Below are 25,891 nucleotides of genomic sequence, written 5' to 3'. Positions count from 1 at the left end.
ATAAAGATTCGAGTCCTAAGACAGTCGAATCGGGTAGGTTACAAGACAGTTTCTGCAAATTTGACGAAATCATGCGAAGAAGAGAAGAACAGGAGCAAGCTGCAGCTCAGTTGAGAGAAGAACAAGAACAACAGGAAGCCGAAGCCCGAGAAAATTTCGTGAAAGAAATTAGAAGATCTTTTCACCGCTTTGATCGTACCCTACAGGGCGCGGGAGATGGAGATTCTGAAGAAGAACATGGAGAGGAAGCCGCTTCTGATGCAGACAACGAAGAAGTTGATGAGTCGGATGAATGTGTGGAGAAATCCGAAATTGAGTCTATTGATGAAGATATAGATGAAAGCCGCAGGCAAGTAACTATGCCCTCTTTCGGTGAAGTAACACCTTCTATCAACCGTCAACTCATGTCATCCTTCGACGGAATGTACTGGGATGCAGGGGCCTATAACTTATTAAAAACTCCAGCGGGAGAAAATATCTGTTTTTCACTGCGAACTTCATTAAATTTTGATTCAGACATAACTTCAGAGAACGTCGCGAGGCGATCCGACGAGAATCGGAACTCAATTTCACCAAAACGGAATACACGAAGTAAAACCGAAAATCCGGTAATAAATAAAAGCCGAAATTTAGATACAACAGTTTCCCTGAAACCAAATCCGAGTTATACAGTACCCAAAGCAGTTATAGCTCTACAGATAACTAAAGCTTTTGAAACAGACCCAGAATTATCAGAAGTAGATAAAAATCCTGTTGGTACTGAACTGAAAAATACAATCAGTTCTGGCTCAGTAGGGGAACCTCTTTTAAAAATCTCTCATAGTCGAGACGGGCTCACGTACATTAAGGATAATATAGCTCACTTTCTTTCAGCTGATTGTAAATTCACTCAGCCAGTACCTAAGTTACTGCAAGCATTAAATTACATCTCTGAAGCAGAATTTAAGATAAATAAACCTAAAGTAGGACAGGTGTTTGTAACACAGTATGGAAAAAGTCGAGTTTTTACAGTATTCTTCAAACCCCATCATTTTGACAAGACCACTCCAGAAATGATATCGGACGCCCTGTATAGATTAAGAGGCGCTCTAGAAAAATACAAAATACTAACTCTAAGAATAGCCGAAAACGGAGACGAAATCGGGGAGGGAATAGAACCTTACTTGACTAAAATATTCAAATTCTGCCCTCTAAATCTCACACTTACTAAAGGTAAAATCATATGCCCGAAAGAAGACCAAAAATTACCAATAATTAACGAGTATCACTCCAGTTTAATCGGAGGCCATAAGGGCGTAGTAAAAACATTTTGGAGAATTCGTGAACGTTACTACTGGCCTGGAATGAAAGAAGACATACATAAATTCATACAGAACTGTGACGTTTGTCAGCGTGAGAAATTATCACGAATAAAGACTAGACAACCTATGATAATAACAGACCCACCATTTGAACCTTTTGAAAAGATTTCAATTGATACAGTTGGGCCATTCGAGCTCACTCCAGACGGTAACAGGCATATCCTTACTATACAAGACAATTTTTCAAAATTTTGTGCCGCGGTCGCGATACCAGACATACGGACTGAAACCATAGCCGAAGCTTTAGTTAACGATTTTATCAGTCTATATGGCTGCCCAAAGGTAATCTTATCCGATAACGGTACCTCTTTTACAAGTATACTTTTGAGTAAATTAGCACGAATCTTACGAATCAAACGAATAACAACATCCGCATACCATCCACAATCTAACGGAGCATTAGAAAGATCTCATCATGCCTTAGTCGAATATCTAACAGTATTCATAGAATCATTCTCAGATTGGGACAAATATTTAGCTATGGCAATGTTTAATTACAATACAACTGTACATTCTGCAACCAATTTTACACCTTTCGAGTTAATATTCGGTAAAAATGCCCGTTCTCCAACTTCATTCCCGGATTATTCACAGATAGAAACCTATCCTGAGTCAATTTGTAATTTATTGACCCGATTAAACGAAGCCCGAGCTATAGCTCGAATTAATCTAATAGACTCTAAGAAACACTCAAAAGACAGATACGATAAAACTTTACACGAGGTAGATTTTTCACCTGGTAAATTTGTGTATACAATAAAGGAACCGAGAAAAGGGAAACTCGATAGTCACTATCACGGCCCTTACGAGATAATTAAAATCTTAGAAAACGGAATCGTGGTTCTGGAAACAATCGAAGGACGCAGATTTTCGAAACACCCGTCAAAATTAAAACTAGCGTTCTCAGTCCATGAATTAACAAAGAAACTCTAAAATCTTGTCTTTCATAAAGGAAAATCTTCTGTTACAGATGTTAGCTATTCAAATCTTATTTTCGGCAATAATTTTCGGCATATAGAACCGTGCAAGTTCAGACAAATTTTATGAAGTCCAGTACTTCGAACATAAATCTGGAATCTATTATGAGAGATTCAACAATATTCACATCATAAGGGAAAAATGGACCATGCTAATCACCATTGACGTAGGGGAACTCCTGATGGACCCATCAGCAGAACAGATTGAATATGAGTCCATGTTTCGAGATTGTTTCTTGGAGAAATATTTCTCTAGAGAACTATGTTCTAGAGCACTTCAAAAACCGGCAATAGAATATATTAATAAAGAGGGTGTTCACTTACTGGCACATTTAAGGGAAATTATAGATAGAACTCCTGTAAGTGAACGCAGAAATTCGCGAAACGTATGGTTGGGAATTGTAGGGACAGTAGCTAGAAAAGTATTTGGAATATTAGATCAGGAAAATGATGAAAGTTACAGACAAGAAATTAATAAGTTGTACCGCAATGAAGCACGAATTATCCACTTAGTTAATAACTCCACACATATATTAAGAACAGAAATTGATTCCCTTGTTACACAACTCAAAAATAACGTTGAAGATATCAATACACTTGCCAAAAGCATCAGGATATAGCTCAATCCCAGAATGAGCATATTAATATCATAGACCAGTAATTAAAATACAGCATTTATGCAACTAAAGTTTATAGGCAGATTCTGCATCGCAACAATTTGCTAAAAGCTGCTATTATCGCGATAGAAGAAGCAAAAAGGGGAATTCTAAATTCCGAGTTAGTTTCTCCCGAACAAATGAAAGAAGTTATGAGGGAAATAGAAAGTAAATTCCCGAATTTAAACCCTCCCCAACCGTTAGATCATGTTGACCTCCAAACATCAACCAAAATAGCCCGAATCTCTGCTGCAAAATCAGACAACCTAATTATAGTTACAGTTGAGATACCCTTAATGGACAAGTATTTGTGGCAAAGCTACAAACTAAGACCTTATGGAATACCCTATCCGGTAGGGGAATCACTCATAAGCTTGTCCATAGAACCAACATCAGATTATATCATTACTCAATCCGGGTTTAACAATTTTTATTCAGCTTCGCAAGAATATATAGACCAATGTCTGCCCGCAGGTGAGGAATTGGCATGCTTTCCGGATATACCTTTAGAATCAATTCCCGAGTCTAATGAATGCGGAATAGATCTATTCAAGGCTAAAGTCCCGAACGATATGAACGCGTGTAATATAATTTTGCTTCAGCAAAACACCACTCAATGGGTCGCGTTAGCTACCGAAAACGTCTGGTTATTCTCCACATTTCAGCCGGAAAATCTTAAAATTAGTTGTGAGGGTGAACTACCGGATACTATAAAGCTGGATGGCATCGGGCTGTTGAAGTTTCCCCCTAATTGTAGAGCCGAGAACCATCGAATCACTCTATTAAGTCTAGGCGAGTATAACGCCGGGTTGTCCAAATTAAATTCCGAAAGAGATCTTCATAACACCGTGGAATTTTTAAAATTTGATCAATCTATCGAGGATAACAATCTTTATAATCTTTGGGCTTCTTCCTTGAGACTTTCAAAATCGTTAGTGGGGAATAGTCTAAGTTTTATACAGGCGCGAGTAAAGGAGCTCAATTTCGAAAATCAAAAAGATAAAAACTCTCAGACCCTTTTGCACGTCAGTATAGGTTTAGCATCAGTTACAATCGTAGTGATAGCGACCGTCGCGGGGTTCAAACTCAAATCTCGATTGAGAATGACCAAGGTTAAACTTATACAGGAAAAGATAATTGAGGAAAACGTTTCCTCCGTCCAGGAAATTCATCAGTCAACTAAAACTATGATTTCTATGCTAACGGAAGAAGCCGACGGCAACGCGATCAGCACATCGAACGATCGTATGCCAACTCCCAGCCCTAGGGCCGTGTGTCTGCAAGCTGAATCGGGATTCTAAAGCAGGATTCCAACTCGCAAGCTCCTAAATAATAATAAAAAAAAAATATTTTCCTTCAAAAGAGTATTATCTCTATTTTCTCCTACGGAAAATAAAGGAATTTTAGGTTTAATTTCTAAATAGGTAAGGAAATAGTTTTAGTATTGATAGGTTAGCAAGTAAGCGGAGCATCGACTCCATTCCCTAGTAAAGGGAGATTCCATATAACTTTAATTTCAATTTATAGAGTACCCAGTAACCATGCCCAAGCGTAGCAACCCCTGGACCATGACGAGGCCAAGGTACACTTGGAAAAATACAAACACGTAGCTCAGGAGAAAGCTGCGAAGCGTAAGAAAGAACTTTCCGAAAAGCTAAATCGCACGCGGGTCTACCCAATTGACCCTCGAGACGGCGATTTTGACTTCTACCACGATATCACCATCCGCGACCGTATGCCGAGGCCTATGCCTGAGATCTGTGACGAAGATGGCCAACCCAAGCTGGAGTTGCTCATCTACGGAATCCCCAGAACTACAACGAGAAAGAGGCTGATGGAAGTCCTACAGCTCAAAGAGGAGGAGGTGGAAAAGTTAGCTATCTTCCCAGGGAAAAATAACTTGGCGGTCGGGCGTATCCAGCTCTACGCACTTTTAACATCGCTGAGCCTACAGACTCAGTCCAGGGATAACCAATTCATCATCGGTAGAAGTAAGCTGAGGATTGTTCCATTCAAAAAGTTGGAAGCAAAAATTCCATCGGCTAGAAAAATTCCTGAGTCCACCGACCTCCACAAATACTTGGACCCTGATAGTTGGTTCGAAGTTTTCCAATATCTGGAATTCGCAGATATTTGTGCTCTATCCGTGTGTTTTCCGGGTATGTCACTAATAATTCACCAAGTGATGAGAACGTTTGAGTTGAATGGATCTAACATTGGCAGAATACTTAGGAGTACTGGGGCAAGAAGCTCAGACGAGTTGCTGTCTGGGATTTTCGAGACAAAACGGATCAATATCCGAAAATTCGAAGTCAGTGTGCCAGAGAACCACCTAGCATCACCCGGGGTGATTTCCACGTTTATTCATCGCCGGATTCCCGATTATCTAATCTCGCTGGATATATCTAGGGCCACCATCTCCAGTGGTCTAATCAAGGAGTTGCATAGACTCAAAGCACTAAAGATTCTCGCTATTGGAAGGTCCCAGGGTCCCCTCGAAACAGATCTGAGCGTCATCCTGAAGGAGCTTCCCGAATTGACCGAGCTACGAGTTAGCGACAATAATTTTTTTACTGGGTCATCGCTGAAGGAAGCCGGAGGCAACTTACACCATCTTACATTAAAGGGCTGTTATCTTTTAAATCATGAACATCTGATCAAGTTCTTCACCGACAATCAGATACTGAGCACTCTAGCCATTCAAGATTGCGACCGGTCCCGCCAGCGATACCTGGAAAACATCGATATGCTTCCGTTTATCAACTCAATAGGAAGTATGAAAATTAAGGCGCTAAAATTCGGCTGGGGAAACTATCAGGATGATAAGTGGTGGCAATACTCTGACAGGATTACCAGGAACGAAGAGTTGAGAACCCTCGAGGTATCCTTGGGTCGTAACCGAAACGATCTGGTTAACAATCTGGTATCGATGGCAACCAATCTGGAGCATCTTACCATCTATGACTCAAAACTCGACCTAATCACCATTCCGGACCATGAAGATGTAAACCTCGCAACATTGAGCATCATCAATCCTCGAAAAAGACCGGGCAGTTTTTATCGGACCCTCCGAACCAATATCAAGACATTGGTAGTGGCAGGTGCCCACTTCTCTTATTACACCATTCACAAAATCCTGGATGCCAATCACAGCATCGAGACTATCGACCTGAGGGGAATAAAGTATTTTACTCATTCACCAGCGCTGTCGAACTTGCTAAAAAAAGAGGATGAGGCCAATTTGCGAGTAGTTACGATTCTCATACCAGCAAGAGGAAACCTGGAGGAACTTCGAGGCAACACCCAGAGAAGCAACAAGCCGTATCGGGTCCTGGTGAAGATAGTAGAATAGTTAATAGAATTAGGAACTAGTATTTAGTATAAAAATAAAACAGTTAGAAGTAACATTTTACAATTCCTTTAAGGAGTATCAGCTCCATTTTCCGATAAGGAAACTTAAAGAAATTCTTAGGTTACCCTAGATAAGGAAAATATTGTTATATCATAAGAAGATAGTTACCTTATTAAAAATTTTATAAGACAATGCCTTTAAGGAGTATCAGCTCCATTTTCCGTTAAGGAAACCTAGAGGTATATTAGGATAGTCCAAGTAGTTTTACAAACATTGTTATAAGAAAATATTTTTTCTTGACAGATATATATATATATATATATATATATATATATATACATATATATATATATATAAATATATATATATACAAAAAAAACACACACACACACACAAAAGAGAAGGTCTCCTTTAAAAAGCATAGTCTTTATTTTCGATTAAAGAAAAATAAAGGGACTACATAAAAACAAAAGAAAAATAATATATATAATGAATAGGCATATATTTTGCTAGAATAAGTACATTAATCTACCTAATTATAGGAATCAGCAGTACATTATGTTTCCCACTAGAGCAATTATATTAATCATTTTGTCATTTTTATAAATATGTCTAATTACAGAATTGGAGCTATCACTATGAACAGTGGTTGTAAACCCTAGGAACCCGTAAAGGATCAGGTATCGAATCCAGCCAACGAAAAGGTATTAGCAGGGAAACCTTTGTTTCTAGTGATAGGCCCATACTTTATAATCAGTAATCTCTGTACATGTTATAGTTAAAATAAGATATTTAGTTATAGACTAGAATTATAAGCTCGCAACCAATAACTCAACGATTCTTGCCTGATCATTTATTACTATAAAGAAGCTTTGTGGTCTACCGTGGGGAACCGAGTCACTTCCTTCTAACTTACTGTATCCATTTCCATCTGTGAACCGGACGTTTCATTTCCCCTCACTCTCAATAGGATGCCACTCTATCTGGTCCTAAGCGGGCACAAACCTGGAACATACAGCTCCTGGGAGGATTGTCGCAAGCAAATTACCTTCTATCCAAATCCAGTTTTTAAACAAATTTCATCCATTAAAGAATCCCATAAGTATTTACGATGTTGGCAATCAATCCTCCACCCGCTAAATCACCTCTTCGAAAGAAATGCTGAGGGTCGGATCATCATCTTCACGGATGGATCGTGTTTTCGTAACGGATCCACAGAATCAGCAACAGGATTAGGTATTTATTTTGGACCAAACCACCCTCAGAATTTGTCGCTTCCGTGCTTTAACCGAAAAACCAACAACGGGGCAGAGTTGGAGTCTATTCTGCAAGCTTTGAAAATTATAAGAAAACTTGAATTAACAAAAATAGATCTTTTCACGGATTCAGAATACTTATGCAACGGCCTTAATATCTGGTACGAAAATTGGAAGGAACGAGATTGGATAACCTCCACAGGATAGCCAGTTACGTATAAAGAGGAGCTTAAATATATCAAAACTCAAATGGAGGCCCGAGACATCAAGATCTACCATGTTCCAGGTCACGAAGGAATCTATGGTAACGAGCAAGCCGACCAATTGGCCAAGGATGGAGCTAAATTATACGAACTATTCAGGACAGAAGCCAAGGCAGAGTTCAACATCAGTCAAACAGATACAAGCTCCGAGAAATAGATTCATTTCTGAGCTTGGGGGGGGGGATGTTATGTCCGACTTCGCAAACTTTCCTACAGTCACTCATGTTGAACTCTCCATAGGAATACAATTCTATTTTCTCTTGAAAGAAACAAGGATGGGTTCAATGGAGTGTGACAAAACCTATTCTACCAGATTTCTTTCTTTCTGTCTCTCATTCTCTTATTCTTCGGTCCCCACTTACTGTCAGCTAAGATTGCTCTAATGCGCACAATTAGCATTGACTTAAATTAAGTTCCGTCAACCGGACATCTCACAAGATGCAACTCACTTAAAATTTCCCTTTCCCCAAACTCGAACCCCCATGGTTGTGGTGTTCAAAATTTTCAAGTTAAAAATCACTCTACCGAGCACCGGTTTGCATTGCGGTTTGTAGCTGAGTTACCCCTCAGCAAAGAGTCAATCACTAGGTACAGCGGTATCCTCAAATCTCTTATAAAAAAAAAAAAAAAAAGAAATAAAACCGATCACGTCGCTTTTATAATTCAATTAAATTCATAAAATAAATCATTAAAAATCGCATCGCGAAAGAAAATCATAACAGGAAAAAATATATCAAGGTATACATTTAAACAGTCATATGTATATATATAAAAAAAAAATAATAATAATAATCACGCATCGCGGAAACAAGTATAACCAAAAATAAATATTAAATAAATGTTCAAAGAAAAAAAAACCAATTCCCTTTAAAGAGCACTGTATCTATTTCCTGCGAAGGAAAATAAAGGAATTGTTCTTTTAGTTCAATATAAAATAAAAATTTCTGTATCGAAAAAGATAAAAAATATAAAAAAAAAATTAATAAATAATAATAAAAGTGTTATTGGTTGTGAGTGATGAGTGTTAATAGAAAAGTTGCGAAAATTATTATATCCGAAAATTCAAACTTAAAATTTGAAGTGTAATTAATTAATGTACAAGGTAATAAAGATATCCCTTCAAAGAGTATTAGCTCTATTTTCTTTGAAGAAAAATTAAAGGAGTTTTTATTGCCAAATTAAAATTGGGGTTTTGAAATAAAGAAAAAAAAACATAAGTGATAATAAATTTCGTGTATTATTCATCAAATAAGTTAAGCAATAAGTCTTCACCCCACCCTCATCAGGAGATCGCTGGCACCGAGATCTAGTAGCCAATTCAAGGGTCTACAACACGGGAACTAGCGCAAGGAAAAATATAAATTTATACCTCAACACTAAAGGTAAGGTAATAATAATTGACTCCATTTCTTTTCTACTCTAATAATTTTTCCAATCAGCCTCAAAAGTTTAAGAGGAAATAAGGAAGCTATCAAGTTAAAAATCGTATGTATTGATCCGCGCATTTTTGATCTTCATATACCTATAAAGATAACTCTGTTTTTATCGAAATAGAGATGAAAGAAAGACCACATCGAAACGTATCCCAAAATAAATAAATTAAGGCTTGAACTAAACATTTGAGCCGAAAATTGCATTGGTTAGTCCGAACGCCTAATCCACGCAACCAAAATAAATTACTAAATAATAGTCAACATAACAATCATATGACTTTTTTTTTACGTAGAAGTAGAATCTCTTACTTACCCTATGATGTTGAATGTTCTACGGGTGGCAAGTTGGGTTATCTATTACTATATTGAATTTTCTCTTAAGTGTATAATGGTAAGTTTAACTCGAGATAAAGAAACTTTTTAACACTGATTTAAATGATAGATTTTTTTCCGTGTTTATTATCTCACAATAGTTATAAAAGATACATAGACATATAATAAATATGTGTGAAATTCACATTCAAAGTATTGATACCCGAATCTATACTGGAACTGGTGATTGGTCAGACACAAATTCGAATTTGTTGTACTTGGTCGCAAGAAATTTGAGATGAAGTGAGCCTTCGGCTGCCATTTCGCTCAGGCTTTTGAACTCCATTCGTCACCCATGAGTTCGTTGTGTGTCCGGTTTGGAAAATAGATAGAGAATTCATTGTTTAAATGTGCAATGATTTTGGATCCGTACTTCGTGTTTATTTTTTTTATCTTGGTTATTTGATATAATTTGTCTACTTCCAATTCTTGCATTTTCTTGTTTGGCAAAATGTTTGCTAAACAGTTGACATCATTGATAGCTGAGAGATCGAATTTTGACACTAAAAGATAGATAAAGGAGAACATGTTATAGATGTAACGATTGATACATACGAATTGCGATTTAACTTCTGAAATAACATTATTCTTTTTTTATTTTCTTTATGAAAAGATGTACTAGCCGCACCCAAAATCTTCGTATTAAGATCCTCTCACCTTTTGCAGGTACCTATGTAAGTGCATGCACGATGAGTAAGAATAGACAAAGATCGATAGATAAGACAATATACCTGTCTCACTCTCTCTCCATCAAAAAGGGCAGAGCCCCTTTCTCAAACCCAACTACGTCACCTAGCTGTATACTCATCTTGCATCCACATTACCTGCGTACATCTATTTACAATACATTCATAAGAGAATGTGTATGCGTGTACGGGCGTAGTACCGAAAAATATGTATAGCTGCGACTCAGCGGGACACCTGCACGTGTGCACCGGACCTCTAATTAACTCAACGGTCATAAAAATTTTACGACCATCCAATTTCCATATTTCGAAATCGCCGTGCATGTTCTAATGATATGACTAAACTCGGACCTATGTACATGATCATTCGTTTTGTATTAGAGCACTTACACATTCTTTGTTGTTTACAAAAACGATATCATCCAATTTCCATATATGGACTTTTCTAAATTTTTAGAAAGCTATACCCGGAACTGCGTGCTTAGTCATTTGTTTGTCAAAGATGATGAGCTGTACCCAACGATTGCATCAGAAAACACATGACTTTCCCATCAAAATTAGAGTATATAAACTGCCGAAAATCTAACGAAGGCAGTCAATCGCTAATCTGAACTAACCTCTGTCGGATCTCGAGTCACTCGCTCCGAAGTTCTATAAGTTTAAAATCTCCGATTAGTTCTATCGGCCCAGGTCCGACTAGTACCGCGAATCAGAGATAAAATCTTAATCGTTGTCCACGTGACGGTCCACCGCCTAGGCAATCGGGCTCCTTGGCCAAATACCTAGATTTTAATCTTGCAAAAATCGCGGTCGATTCGACTCACCAGGATCATCGGTCTCGTGACGGTCTATAGCCTAGGAAATCAGACTCCTAGATCGATATCCTAAATAAAATCAAATATTCACACTCGTACTCGACAGATAGGGGAGTGTATCCGCTTGGCACCCCAGTAGCTCTGAGTCCGAAAAGTGCATCAAATTCCGCTGAGTAAAATCCCTAAGCCACGGGCAGGGTCCCAGCGAATCAAATAAAACAATTCCGCGATCATAAATTCAAAGTGGTGAATTGTGAGAGAGTGTGATCAGCGAGATTGTAAACCACCTCAAGCTGAGTGGTAAGTTAATCATAATTGTTAATTTTAGTACACACATGTAAACAACATTATAATTTAATAAGAATATACAGATTGTTTTTCTTTTTTTTAAAAATCATCTTTCTCTTATTTATACCTCTTACTCTAACATTCCTAAGTTAACGGGTACAGAAAGAGACAGACGTAAAAGAACAGGGACTTCTCGAGGGCCCATATTCACCTACCTGCTTCCCTCTCGCTTTAAAATCCCTGACCTACCCTAAAGCCACGCAGGTCAACGATCGGGATTGTCTATCGTACTTCCGCTCGGTACGAAATAGACTTATTTAGTAATCAAAACTTGCCAAATATTAAACATTCTCACACTAGCCACGTGACGGTCCTATTAGGCTCCTTGGTTGAGTAATAGAATAAATATTGTGGGTAGTTTTACTAAATAATTAATTAATAATAACCCTTCGCCCGTCGCCTTCACTCTCTCCGATCGTGACAGTCGAAAAATTTGGTGACAGCGGTGGGATACGCTGGTGAATTGTTCTTTTCACTATAAATTAATAATATTATTCGATTCTTATAATTTTAACAAAAATAAACGTCCTGCCTTGTTGAAATTTCCGAGTTAAAATTCAACTTGTAATTTTTAAGTATTCAATCTTGAAAGAAATCTAAGTTACAAATTTCATAAATTTTATACATTCAATAAACTCTCAAATTAGAAATTCCATATTCTGAAAATTTTGGAATCAAATCAAAAATATTTTCTATTCTTCAAATTAATTTCTTCATTAAATTTCTTTACAAATTTTAAAAACTCATAAACCGAAATTTTTTTGACATCTTAAAATAGAACTGATTTAATTTTCTTAACTCGACCATTTAAACTATCTTTCTCAAAATTATAACTATTATTTCAAATTCTAAAAATCATTTTGCTAACTCCTTTCGATTTTGGGAAATTTGGAAATAACGTGCAAAAATCAATTTAAAACCTTCTAAAAACAACTAAAGACTTAATCCTCTAATTTTCACCTAAGACCTTTTCTATACTAATCTTTATTTTTCTCTTACTAAAATAAAATCCGGGAATAAAAATCCAAATTATTCCTAAAACTCTTTTTCTAAATTCTCTGCAATTAAAACCTTAACTATATTTCTTTCTTAATACTATTTGCAATTTTTATTTTCGAAAATCTTCTCTAACTCTCATCATACTCTAAAATAAATTCTTATCCGAGGAAGTTTTACACTTTCAGTTTCAATACTTCAAAGACTCTTACAGTTTATTGTTGCCTATAATTTTTATTAGCCACACTACACGTTTATGCCTAACTCACTCACACTAAAACGCACTAAACAAACAAAAATTAAATTTCACATTGAAAGATTAGTTGCAATCATAGAAGACGCACCATCGTGCCCTTTTATACAAAAATATTTACACGCTAATAGATCGCAAGATTTTATTAATTATACACTTACACTAGTTGATATACCCAAACGATTTCTACAATTCAATTATAAATTCTCAAGTCTAGATCCTCGAACGCAAGTATTAGACAAGAATTCAATTTATTATCGATAAATTCCATTATTAAAATTAGAGTCAATTTCAGTGAAAATAAATTGTGATTTTCTAAGGTGATTCTTTATTCTATAATACTACTAAGTTTTACGTACAAACAACTTGCTACCTTTTGCACCCGAAATTGCAATTCTTTTCGTTGAACCTTGAATCATTTATTACTCACTCATTACTCATCTCATTAATTGTAGTTGCTTAGAATTGCGCAGACTTTTTGTCGAATTCTATTCAATCTTTCATCGAATCAATTGGAATTGCGCAGACTTTTTGTCGAATTCCAGGCGATTCATTCATTATTCATTCACCCACCCATTTTCAAGGAGACATAGGAATTTGTAATATTTCGTTAGATCAGTTACTGAAGTACTCTTACTCTTTAATTGATCAGTGGAGCAATCGTAAAAAGTACCTTGTGCATACAGCTTAGAAATATCTAATGAAACGCGGTAAACGCGCTGGGAGAAAATACCAATTACGAAAACTAGTCGCAATATACCATAGGGGAGAGTTATCATACACTCCCGTAACAATACCGCTATCTTTACAAAATCCAACGAACACTTTACAAAATCAGGAAATAAATCATCCAGATTCGGAGAAGAAAAATAACTGTAGTTCCATAAAATAAACCTATTTCACTTTTATTTTTACACACAAGTTTAAACACTATTCAATGAGAACCAGAAAACGCGCCGGGAGAAAATTTCAAATACGAAGGTTAATAGCGATACTAGATAAGGGATCACTGGGTCCGTATCCTGTAAGAAAGAAAAATTTAACAAATACTGTAAACATTCAGGAAATAGATAATTCACCCACCAGTAGTGTCGATAAGAATCCTAAAACTAAAGATCAACAAACACAGACAGACACAACATCTCATTCGAGTAATTAATAAATCTTAAACACTACTCACTTTACAAAAAAAAATATAATTATAAACTCAGTACAAGCTATTTAAATTTCGCAACAATTAATCGGTGAATAAATTTTTGCTCTAACCAACGCAATTTTTACTTGCGTCTGACTACCGCGGATATAGTTTTCTTGCTAACTTCATACTACTAACCCAAAATTCACATTCTTACTATCTCTATATTACTTCTATAACCTTCTCCAATAATCAATTAAAATGTCGGACCACGAAGAGAACGGCGAAAACTTGGGACCACGAGGCAATGGCGGGTTGAACCCACCGGCTAATAATAATGACTTAGATCAACAAGACCATAATATCACCCGACATGCGAATATTACGGATCAAATGATCACGTCCCTCGGGGAAAGTATGACATTGCATCAGGCGTTAATGCAAGTCCCGAGTTTTGACGGTAAAAACATGCCTTTACAAGCATTTTTACTCGATGTAGAAAACGGTCTTACAATCGTACCAGATAATCTCAGAAACACTTATTTTAACGGAGTAAAATCTAAACTCAAGGACACGGCTAGAGACGCGATCGCGGATAAGACAATTAATACAATGAATGCTCTTAGAGACGCGCTTAAAGCATATTTCGCCACTAAGAAGACTTATCCACAATATTGCGCGGATATCCAAGCCATTCGGCTTAAACAAAATGAATCAATCCTGAGTTACTATACTCGAATAAAGAAAATTCGCGCTAATGCAATAACCGCATTAAACGAAAGCTTTAATAATGTAGCCGAAGTAAATGCGATGAAAAAAATGCTAGACGGATTAGCACTCGAGTCATTCAAACGCGGACTACCAGATGATCTAATATACGGAGTTAGTGTACAAAATCCTGATACTCTCGACGAAGCTTATAAAATCGCATTACGGCTCGAAGAAGACCTGAAAGGTAGTTCTCACCGTAACTCCAATTATTTAGCCTACGCGCAGTCCGAATCCGCAAATCTTGATTTACCGCGTAGAACTCGAACAGTAAGCTTTCAAGACGAAGAACGGCGAAATACAATACCGTTCAGATTTACTCGCGAAGACAATAACAGACCTTCTAATTCATACAGTAGATCTCCGGTGCGGGATACGACACCACCACGCGATAAACGCAACTATCCTGAGCGTGGCAATTCACCCTATCGTTCGCGAAGCCGATCACCCGGAAGCTACTATCCATATTATCCTCCACCGGGTTATTTCCCTCCAATTCCATATATACCTCCTATGCCATATCAATACCCACCTCCTGGAGCATATCCACCTCCAGTACCATATAATCCGCCATATTATCAAAGTTATCCTCCTCAAGATAATAATCAGAATAGCTCTAATAACAATTATAATAACAATAATCCCAATAATTACAATAATCGTAACAATTATGACAATAATAATCAAAGATACGGTAACAATGGTTATAATAACTATAATAGGAATAATTATGGAAATTACAGTAATAATAGTAACCCACAAAACCAACAAAATAATTCAAGACCAACCTCTCCTGCACCACCTAAGGAACCTTTAAACTCCAACGCGGTTCGACGGAACGACGCGACGTCGAACAGCGCGAACCCCACGGAAACGCGTCCATCATCAATCAGATTCCTGACCGTCGAAAATTCGTAATGTGGTCTGAAGTCCAGGGTAGAGGACCGGTCGTTACTCTAACAGCCCCTGAGTTGCGAAACGGCAGAGCTCGTTTTCTAGTCGACACAGGAGCTGACATAAACGTTATCAGAAAAGATGCACTGGCCCCTCGTACAGTAATTGATACCTGGGATTCAGTATCCATAAAAGGAATCACTACTGAGCGACTCGATACTTTAGGAACCACAGAAATTACATTCTTCTCAAATCCCGAGAAATTTCACGTTCTCGAAAACCCATTGCCCATTCCAACCGATGGAATTATCGGCATAGACTTTCTAACTAAAGAAAAGGTTGAAATATCTTTTCATCACAATACCATAGTCGCAGATTCCGAACCCGTAAACCCAATCCCGCTCGAAAATACTAAAGGTGAACCATTTGATACACCCCTGATAACTATGTTTCGAAGTGAAGACGAACCATCAGTATTCTTTTTAAAAGCTAGAACTCGAACAGTAATACCAATTAATCTTCGTAAAACAGACCTAAAAACTGGGTTTTTACCTCGCATTGAAACTCGCGAAAATATCTTCATTGGTAATGCCTTGGTCACGAACAATGACAGTACTTGCTACGTCTACGCGATAAATGCATATGAGGATGATATCGAATTAGTCGTCCCACCACAAGAAATTATTCCCTTTGAATGCGATGGCAGTTCAGAGGATTTCTTTGACGATTCTGAAGATAGTGACATACCGGAAGATGGTCAGGATAGATTCGAGCGCATATGTGCTAGTCTCCGACTTGATCATTTAAATGTATTGGAAAGAGAGCATGTGCATGAGCTTATCAAAGAATTTCCGATGCTCTTTCATCTTGCTGGAGATGATCTTCCAGCCACAACAATGATGACACACTCGATTCCAACAGTCGACGAGATTCCTATATCAGTCCGTCAGTATCGTTTTCCACCTGTACATAAGGAAGAAATCGCTCGACAAGTAAATAAATTACTGAATGATGGTGTAATATCTGAATCTGTCTCTCCATATAATTCACCTCTTTGGATAGTCCCAAAGAAGCCAGATTCAAAAGGTAATAAGCGCTGGCGTATGGTAATTGACTTTAGACAATTAAACGAGAAAACCATAGGCGATGCTTATCCTCTTCCGAATATAGTTGAGATTCTCGATAGACTAGGAGGAGCAAAATATTTTTCAGTTTTTGACTTGGCTAGTGGATTTCATCAAATCAAAATGAATCCAAAAGACCAACAGAAAACTGCATTCAGTACACCAAATGGTCACTATGAGTATAACAGAATGCCATTTGGGCTGAAAAATGCTCCAGCTACTTTTCAACGACTTATGGACCGAGTTCTTCTAGGTCTACAAGACGTTGAGCTATTTGTCTATCTCGATGACGTCGTTATTTTCGCATCATCACTCGAAGAACACGGCATACGTGTCCGAAGACTCTTCAATCGACTAGAACAAGCCAATTTAGTCTTACAATCAGATAAATGTGAATTTCTAAACCTAGAAGTTGCATATCTTGGTCATATTATTGGCAATGGCGGTGTACGTCCAGATCCAAAGAAGACTGAAGCTATCGAAAAGTTCCCAAAACCAAAGACAGTTACGAACATCAGACAGTTTCTTGGACTAGCTGGTTATTATCGTCGCTTCATTGAAAACTTCTCAGGCCGTGCGAAACCATTAACAGAACTATTGAAAAAGGATAATCCATTCAACTGGACTTCAGCTCAACAAGAAAGTTTTGACGACTTACGCAAGGCACTATGTACATCTCCAGTTTTGCAATATCCTGACTTTTCTCAACCATTTATCTTAACTACTGACGCTTCAGATCTCGCCATTGGTGCGGTATTAAGCCAAGGAAAAATTGGTGAAGACAGACCAATTGCTTATTTATCAAGACTTCTCAAAAATGCAGAGCGAAATTACACAACAACCGAAAAAGAATGTTTGGCAGTTATTTACGGTATTTTGCATTTTCGACCGTACTTATATGGTCGAAGATTCACTCTCGTCTGTGACCACGAACCACTAAAATGGATCGACTCCGTCAAGCCGCCAGTACAACGGTTAGTTCGATGGAGAACGAGATTAAGAGAGTATGAATATGTTTTCTATTACAAACCAGGAAGATTAAACGTAAATGCAGATGCATTATCAAGGAATCCTGTTGTTTTGCCAATAGTCCCCACAGGAAAATCTGAAACAGCTGCGAGGCAATCTAGTTCAATTGCCAGACACCTGGAACGGCTGCGATCATCCGCCGTAAAAGCAGCAGAGGCAAACGCCAGTACTATAGGTGAGAGAGTAAGATTAAGAAGATTAGCGAGTAACCCCTCGTTAGCGCAACCACCTCTCATCAGGCGTACAAAGACTATTGCCGAAATCCCAATGCCTCCAACAGAGAATCGTAAAGTTGGTCGACCTCGAAAACAACCAGATGCTGGTCAACCAAGTGATCCAACACCACCAGTACCGCATGCAAGAAGCAGTGCTTTTCCGAGTCTCGCTAGTAATCGTGTACCACTCTCTAAAGTTTCTGAAAAACCAGGACCATTATCCACCAAAACTCGAACAACTGACTATCAACTCACATACGTAAATAATCAATCAGGCGAAGAAACTCCTTCACTAACTGAACCGATACCAGTACCACCGCCTAAAAACGTTATCGAAGTATCACCTGGACCATCTTCAGGAAATGATAATTATTACTGGGATCGACGTGCTGAAGATCCAATTTACGAATCTCCACGAACAGAACCTCCAACTAGGAAACCCGAAGCACAACCCCACAGACCATCTGGCGTAACATTTCGACATCCTGTAGGACGATCGACCCCTGCAGTTACTTCAGAAGGATCAACCACAGAATCAGAGGTAGATGAAGAAGTACCCCGAGGAGCAGCAAGCAGACGATGGGCTAATTTACCACCGATTGACGAAATCCATTCGAGTTCAGACACGGATGAAGAAGTTCATGCAGATGAAGAAATCCAACAACCACCACCGATAAAAAGACAATCCATAGCCGATACCGTCCCTTGTGAATTATTTTACCCTGGTATAAAGAACCATGAAAGTAAGATATCCTTACACACGACGAATGAAAACTTGACGTATTTCAGAGATAATTATTTGCACTTTATCTCTGCTGATTGTGAACTTACAACCATCACATCGCGACTACTGATAGAAACAGACAAGATAGATCCACAGGATCTGAAATTGAAGAAACCAAAAATTAATCAAGTACTAATAACACCACACGGTAAACATAAAATTTTCAGTGCAGTGTTAAAAAGGAACCACTTTGACTCATTTTCCATACAAGAATTAAAAGATGTATTAAAAACCGTCAAAAATGTACTAAACCACTACAACATAAAAACTTTGCGAATCTCAAAACCAGGAGATATGCTCGAAGGTTTGAGCCAATCACTTGTCACTGACGTTCTTAAGGAATGCTTAGATGACTGCGAATGTTCACTCACCATTTGTCATGGAAGTGTAACCATACCAGACGAGGATGTCCGCAAGGATATCATCGCAGAGTATCATGAAAGCCTAACAGGTGGTCATAAAGGTATAACTAAAACATACCGACGAATTCGTGAACGTTTTTACTGGCCAAATATGAGAGATGACATCACAGAATTTATTCGTACATGCAGAAGTTGTCAGGAACAAAAACTAGTCCGGATCAAGACTAAAGAACCAATGATCATCACGGATACTCCTGCAGAACCCTTTGACAAAATCTCAATCGACACAGTGGGCCCATTACCTCAAACACCATCAGGCAATATGCATATCCTTACTGTGCAAGACAATCTCACGAAATATTGCGTAGCAGTACCAATACCAAACATTAAGGCTGAGACTATTGCAGACGCACTTGCTCGCCACGTTATTATTCAGTTTGGGTCACCTCGCGTAATATTAAGTGATCAAGGCAGATCATTTGTTGGTAAAATATTTCACCACCTAGCAAAAATTTTCAAAATTAAACAAGTAACTACCTCAGGATACCATCCACAAACCAATGGATCCCTAGAGCGTAGTCACATAGTATTGGCAGAATTTATCAAACATTATGTAAATAAATATGAAGACTGGGATAAACTTGTTCCCTTTGCAATGTTTTCATATAATATTGCTGTACATGAATCTACTAATTTCACCCCTTTCGAGCTTATATACGGAAAAAGAGCGCGTATACCCAGTTCTTTTCCACCCCCAGACAAAACGGAAACTTACGGAACCTACCTATATGACTTAGTCAACCGTATGGACGACATGAGACATTTCGCGGCATCTAATTTAATTAAATCTAAACACCGTTCTAAACGTTACTATGACGCTCACCTGAACCCCAGTACTTTGAATGTTGGAGATCCGGTTTATGCTATAAAAGAACCACGAAAGGGTAAATTCGATTCGCATTATAAAGGTCCATATGTTATAGCCGAATTATTAGATAATAACACGGCTATAATAGAGGATGAAAAGGGCAAACGCTCTCTTAAGCACATGGATAAGTTAAAAATCTGTAACACACGACATTCTACTAATTCCAACACTGACACTCAATCCGACTAACCTATTACTATTTCCCGTGTGTCCTACTAATCGTTATGTTCTAGTTATATAAAATTACTCCAGGTGAAACAAGTAAAAATCCAAGCATCATGGGGTGGATAAAATTTATCCTCTGGATGATGTCAGCCGTCCAATGGACGTATGGATTCGTGGCACACGACTGTGGAACCCCATCAATAAACGTTACTTCATTATCCCTACTAGACATTAAAGACTGCAACATGCCTACCGCAAAACCAGTAATTAAAAATACCAAGGTCCAACTATTACAATCCAGTAATTTCTTACTTATAAAGATTATTCAGTGCAAACTCTCCATCCAACGTACGATTTTCCATTGTGGCATACTTGACCACCTATTCGGAGAAACGAGTAATAATATGGAGTTTATGCAAGAGTTAAGTCATGAAGCTTGCAAATCTGTCCACGATAGCGGACTCTTTATATATCGAGACACCACACTTGCAGGTGTTCAGAAAAACTCTACGACAAGATTCCCAATCACCCTGGCAGGTTCATTCACCTCCGGTGGTGGTTGCAAAAGGGCATCATACTCCGATCCTTACGGTAAATGGGATGCAGTCACTGTAACCGGGCATGCCACCTTCACCCTACAAGACTATTACACTCCTATTAATCTGGATCAAAACGAAATAATATTACGATCCGGGGTCCAATGCAAATACCAGCAAGGGAAGTGTATGGACATCGAAGGAGGAAACACTTTCTGGGATTTACTACCACCGGATCAGTGCAATTCTCGCAAGTTCTCCATACTTTATGAAGGAACAGCTAGCAAGATACAAGATCATGTCAATAGGAAATTCGGAGAAGAAGTATATTCAGTGACTACTGGAGGCGTAACGTTCGCACTAACAACTAAGGGTCATATCGCAAACTGCGCCACCAAACTGATTAAGACTGAACATCCTAGACTCTTCATACTTGACTCCGAGAATAGTGAATTTTTCCACGACGCCAACAGAATTGATACTCAATCTATGGATCTTTTCACATACGTAAACACTAAATTTGTATATCTAGAACGCCACCTTCACAGTCAGATCATGATGCTATACAGCGATATGATCAGACAAAAATGCGAGCTAGAAAAGAAGGTTTTACAAAATGCACTTATTATAGCTACGCTAGCACCTGATGAATTTGCATTTCAGTTCATGAAGAAACCGGGATATATTGCTCATGTCTCAGGTGAAGTAATAAGATTTGCCAAGTGTATAGCAGTGGATGTAAAAAGACGAGATACAAAAGAATGCTACCAAGAGTTACCTGTACTAAGAGGTAACGACACATATTACATGTTGCCACGAACTCACATATTAATTAAAACTGGAACACAGATAGATTGCAATCCTTTACTAGCACCGATGTATCGACTAGAAAATTCATGGTATGAATTAAATCCTAAACTCTCTTCTGTACCAAATCCAGAACAACTTACAGCTTCAACAAACCATTCTTGGAAGTATGTACCAGCTCAAGGACTAGCGACAGGAGGAATCTACTCTGACAACGACATCGTGAAATTAAAAGACTATATGATGTTTCCTTTGGAAAGAACTGCTGTATTAAACACTATTGCCAGAGGAGCAACAGGACAATCTGTAGCTGATAATACAATCAAGATCAACAACTTTATTGATGAAGAGGCCATAAGACTATCCCTAGCCAAAGCTTGGGGAAAGGTTTATAACTTCTTTAACACCGTGGGTACCTTCAGTGTAACACTCTTTGGAGTATATCTCACGTTCAAGGCAATTAAATTCGCAATAGACACCTTAATACACGGCTATGCGCTACATACTATATATGGATGGAGTGTATGGTTAATAGGAGCATTTTGGGACTCCGTCACAAATCTTCTACTACATCTACCCAAGATCGGCAAAGATATTACGACAGACGACGTAGAGCTAAGTGAGAAAGAAAAATCTAAAGTTATTACTACTCAAAACATTTACCCGTACTTGCCGTACGCACCACCCAATCACACTAGAGAAGTAATTTACGCCGCTCCTAGAACAGTTGGCACTCAGTATAACTTTCCTCAAGACCTGGATCCTCGTGAACCTAGGACTGAACCCGAGAACACACAACAGCCACCAAACTAACCTCATGCATGCTCCTTACGTCCTTACAACCTAACTTTGAGATTAAATTAAGTTTATCATATCCCAAGTACCTAGTAAAAATTAAAATAAATAATTTTAGTGCAACCATCATCGACATGGCAACTTTAAACAAGATAATCATAATCTTCATCGCCGTCATAAGCACTACGAAAGGAAGTGCTGTCCGTCTAAAACCACTGGAACCCAGTTCAGGACTCTACTATGAACATCTCGCCGATATCCATCTTACGCAGGACGACTGGAAACTAACCACCATGATAGACCTAGCTTTTCTAGAGCAACAACTCCCTAATATAGCAGATTTGGAAATAAATCTCTTGGACCAAAACTGCCGATCGACAATTGAAGAAGACGACTGCAGACACTACGTACAACTCGACGACTACAAGCGCATTCTTCGAGAATCAACTGAGCGAATGAAGTTAACAAGACGACTGGTCGGTTCTGGACAAATAAATAATCGGTCATCATTGATTGAGCAGAACAAATTAGCCATTCTTCAACACTACCTCGACAATTTCAATAAGATTGTTTTTGCTTCCTCTCCAGAAGATTCAATACTACTCGAAAAGAATAGACAAATAATTCATTCGGACCTATACGATGACTTGAATCAATTAATACTACGCCGCGGTAACTACTATCGATACACGACTCCTTTAAAAGAAACAACTGGTTCAATTGCCAAAAATAACGTAACTTACTCGCACTACGTTATGCGACTGAGTTCTTGGAGTGCCCAGGCTCGAAGCTGCTTCGAAGACTACCGCAGTCATATGGAAGACGTTTTGGAAGCAGTTAATTTTGCTCTATCCGGGAAAATCCCTCCGAGAATTCTCAGTCCAAAAAGGATTTCAGAAGCCATAAAAAAATTTATTAAAAATAATCCACAACATCAATTTCCAATAACTGTCAAGGACCTCTACAATGAAAAATCTTCTCAGATAATGAAACTTAAATATGAATCACTTAATGATAAATTAATTTTGACACTTCAAATACCACTAATACAGCCATCAAAATACAACTTGTACAGACTTCACGCTTACCCCGTCCAACAAATCTTTGGGAATAACACCAAGGGTTCAGCATATATCCAACCTCGATCTGATTACTTGATGATGTCTGCAAATCACGCGAGCTACTCGCTGATTCAAGAGAATGAACTCAAACAATGTATAAAATCGGAAGGATCATATATTTGCAAACCAAATTTTGTAATATATGAAACTGCCGTTCATCCTGCATGCGAAGCTGACCTACTCACCAACTCAGATTTCGAATCATTCCAGAGATGTGACATAAGACTCAGCAAGACCCACTATTTTTACTGGAAATCCTTAGAAGAAATTAAGGGCTGGATTTACTCTATACCACATCTGAGCTTACTTCAGGTCCAAAATCCAGGAAAACCTACAGAATATGTAAAGATATCCGGCACCGGAACCTTAAGCCTAAGCCCTGAGGCTTCCATACGGATTGGCAATGTAAATTTTTTCGGATCTGCAGATTCAAACCTCGAGATTCCGCTTCAATCACAACCTACCATTGGACTAAACGTAACACAACTATTCCCAGAAATAGACAATTACGAACCTCTCAGCTTCACCAACCATACGAACGGGATCACAAATTGATGGCCCTCCAAGAAGGTCACCTTGAAGGGAACCCGGAACATGGGTTGACTACCCAGGTATACGTGGGCCCCCGACAACGGCAACCTCAGGGGAATCGCTGGAGGTTGAGTCGGCGCTGTCCCCAGCACCTGACTCGTCCCCGTTCCTCCTGGAGCACCACTTGAGACAGCCACTTGTTTAGTGACTCTCTTCCTGCGAGGTTGTCCCTTGTCTGAACGTGGACCCCTTTTTCTCTTCACAGGAACCGCCGTTTCCGTGCCCCGTGCTTCAGGACTCCTCGAAGTTGAAGGTTCTTCAGGCAGGTTCCTGACCAGCTCCTCCAACCGCTCAACGGGACTCCTTGTAACAGATTCCGAGCCGGATATCTGGGGATGGCAACCAAGACTCTCATCCCCTGCTGACATCTCACCATCAATGACAACTAGTGGTGGAGTATGAACCTCATCATCCCGCACTGTTGCAACCGAAGATGGACTATGTCGCTAAAACAAAATTAAAATGGTGATAGGAATATATAAAATATATATATATATGTATACGTATGTGTATATTGTATGACTATGTACGTATATATCTACATTGAAATAATTACTTACGATATAATCCATGGCATCCAACCAAGGAGACTTGAATGGAGGTCGCTTGTTCTGCCATTCCAACAATTCTGGGGTCGTTGGTACTCCAGGGTGCCGAAGACGCTTCTTCTCGGAAGCACTACCCTCCTCAAATTGGGGAATCTAAAAAAAAAAAAAAAAAAAAAATATAAAATATAAAATAAAATAAAAAAAAAATAATTAAAAAAAAAAAAAAAATAAATAAATAAATAAATAAATAAATAAATATTATTAAAGAAACAAAAAAAAAAAAAAAATAAATAAATAAATAAATAAATAAATAAATAAATAAATAAATAAAAATATACTTTTATAAATGCTTATTAAGTAACTTCTCTTTTATACATAATCTATCAAATCAAAATATACGGTATCGTTACATTATAAGTATTACTAAATTTTAATTATTTTTAATTTTTCTTCGCATCGTTTTATTTAATGCAATTCACAAATAAGAAATGATAAATACAATTAGTTATAAGATAGGACTACGCAAGCGCAGACAACCATCGGCGTCCATCATGAATACAAGAATACTCACGACCTAGGGCACGTTTCCCTTCACCCTCTACCACCTTCGGAAACCCCCTAGAGGTGAGAGATCTACGGAAAAACAGACACCTGAGACGATGAACTCGCGCATCTACAGGCTCTGTAGATGATGCGGCACCTATGCTGCGCATGACGTCACAAGCAGCCATAACAACAAGGCCCAACAACCAACGAAAAGACAATCAGAGGGGCCACTTAGAGTAAGCGTGCTCACTCTAACGTCCCTCCTCTTCCCAAAAGGGAAAGTTCCCATCAAGACAAAAGATTCAGACTCCGAGATTAAAATAGAGTTTGGACTTAAAATTAAACGCTGAATGACCACATGACGACGTTGTTTGAAAAACATTTCATACGATATCAACTTAATCAAACCAGTAACGATAGACAAAATCCCAACGTGGTGAGGCGAAAAGGAAAAACGACCAACTCATCCGCCAGAAGAATCAACAACGAATCGGAACATCCAAGAAAAACAATAAAAGAAAAACAACCTCCTTACTTAAAAATAAAAAGGAAGGGTAAAGGGAGTAAATGCAGCTAAAGAAAGTTGTACTAAAGAAATAAAAACCAATTTTCATTTTTATTTATGAACGAAACAATTCGAAGTATTGGTTACATAATAAATAAAATAATTGTATGTGTTTTTTTTTAAATCGACCGATGACCCTGGCCGCAGTACACACACTGCGCAGCCGGCATCCGACCCACCCTGCGCAGCTCTTCCAACACCGACTGAATC

The sequence above is a fragment of the Microplitis demolitor genome, chromosome 10 (assembly GCF_026212275.2).
Source record: "Microplitis demolitor isolate Queensland-Clemson2020A chromosome 10, iyMicDemo2.1a, whole genome shotgun sequence".
In the NCBI taxonomy this organism is placed as follows: Eukaryota; Metazoa; Arthropoda; class Insecta; order Hymenoptera; family Braconidae; genus Microplitis; species Microplitis demolitor.
Note: the sequence above shows the minus strand (reverse complement) of the source record.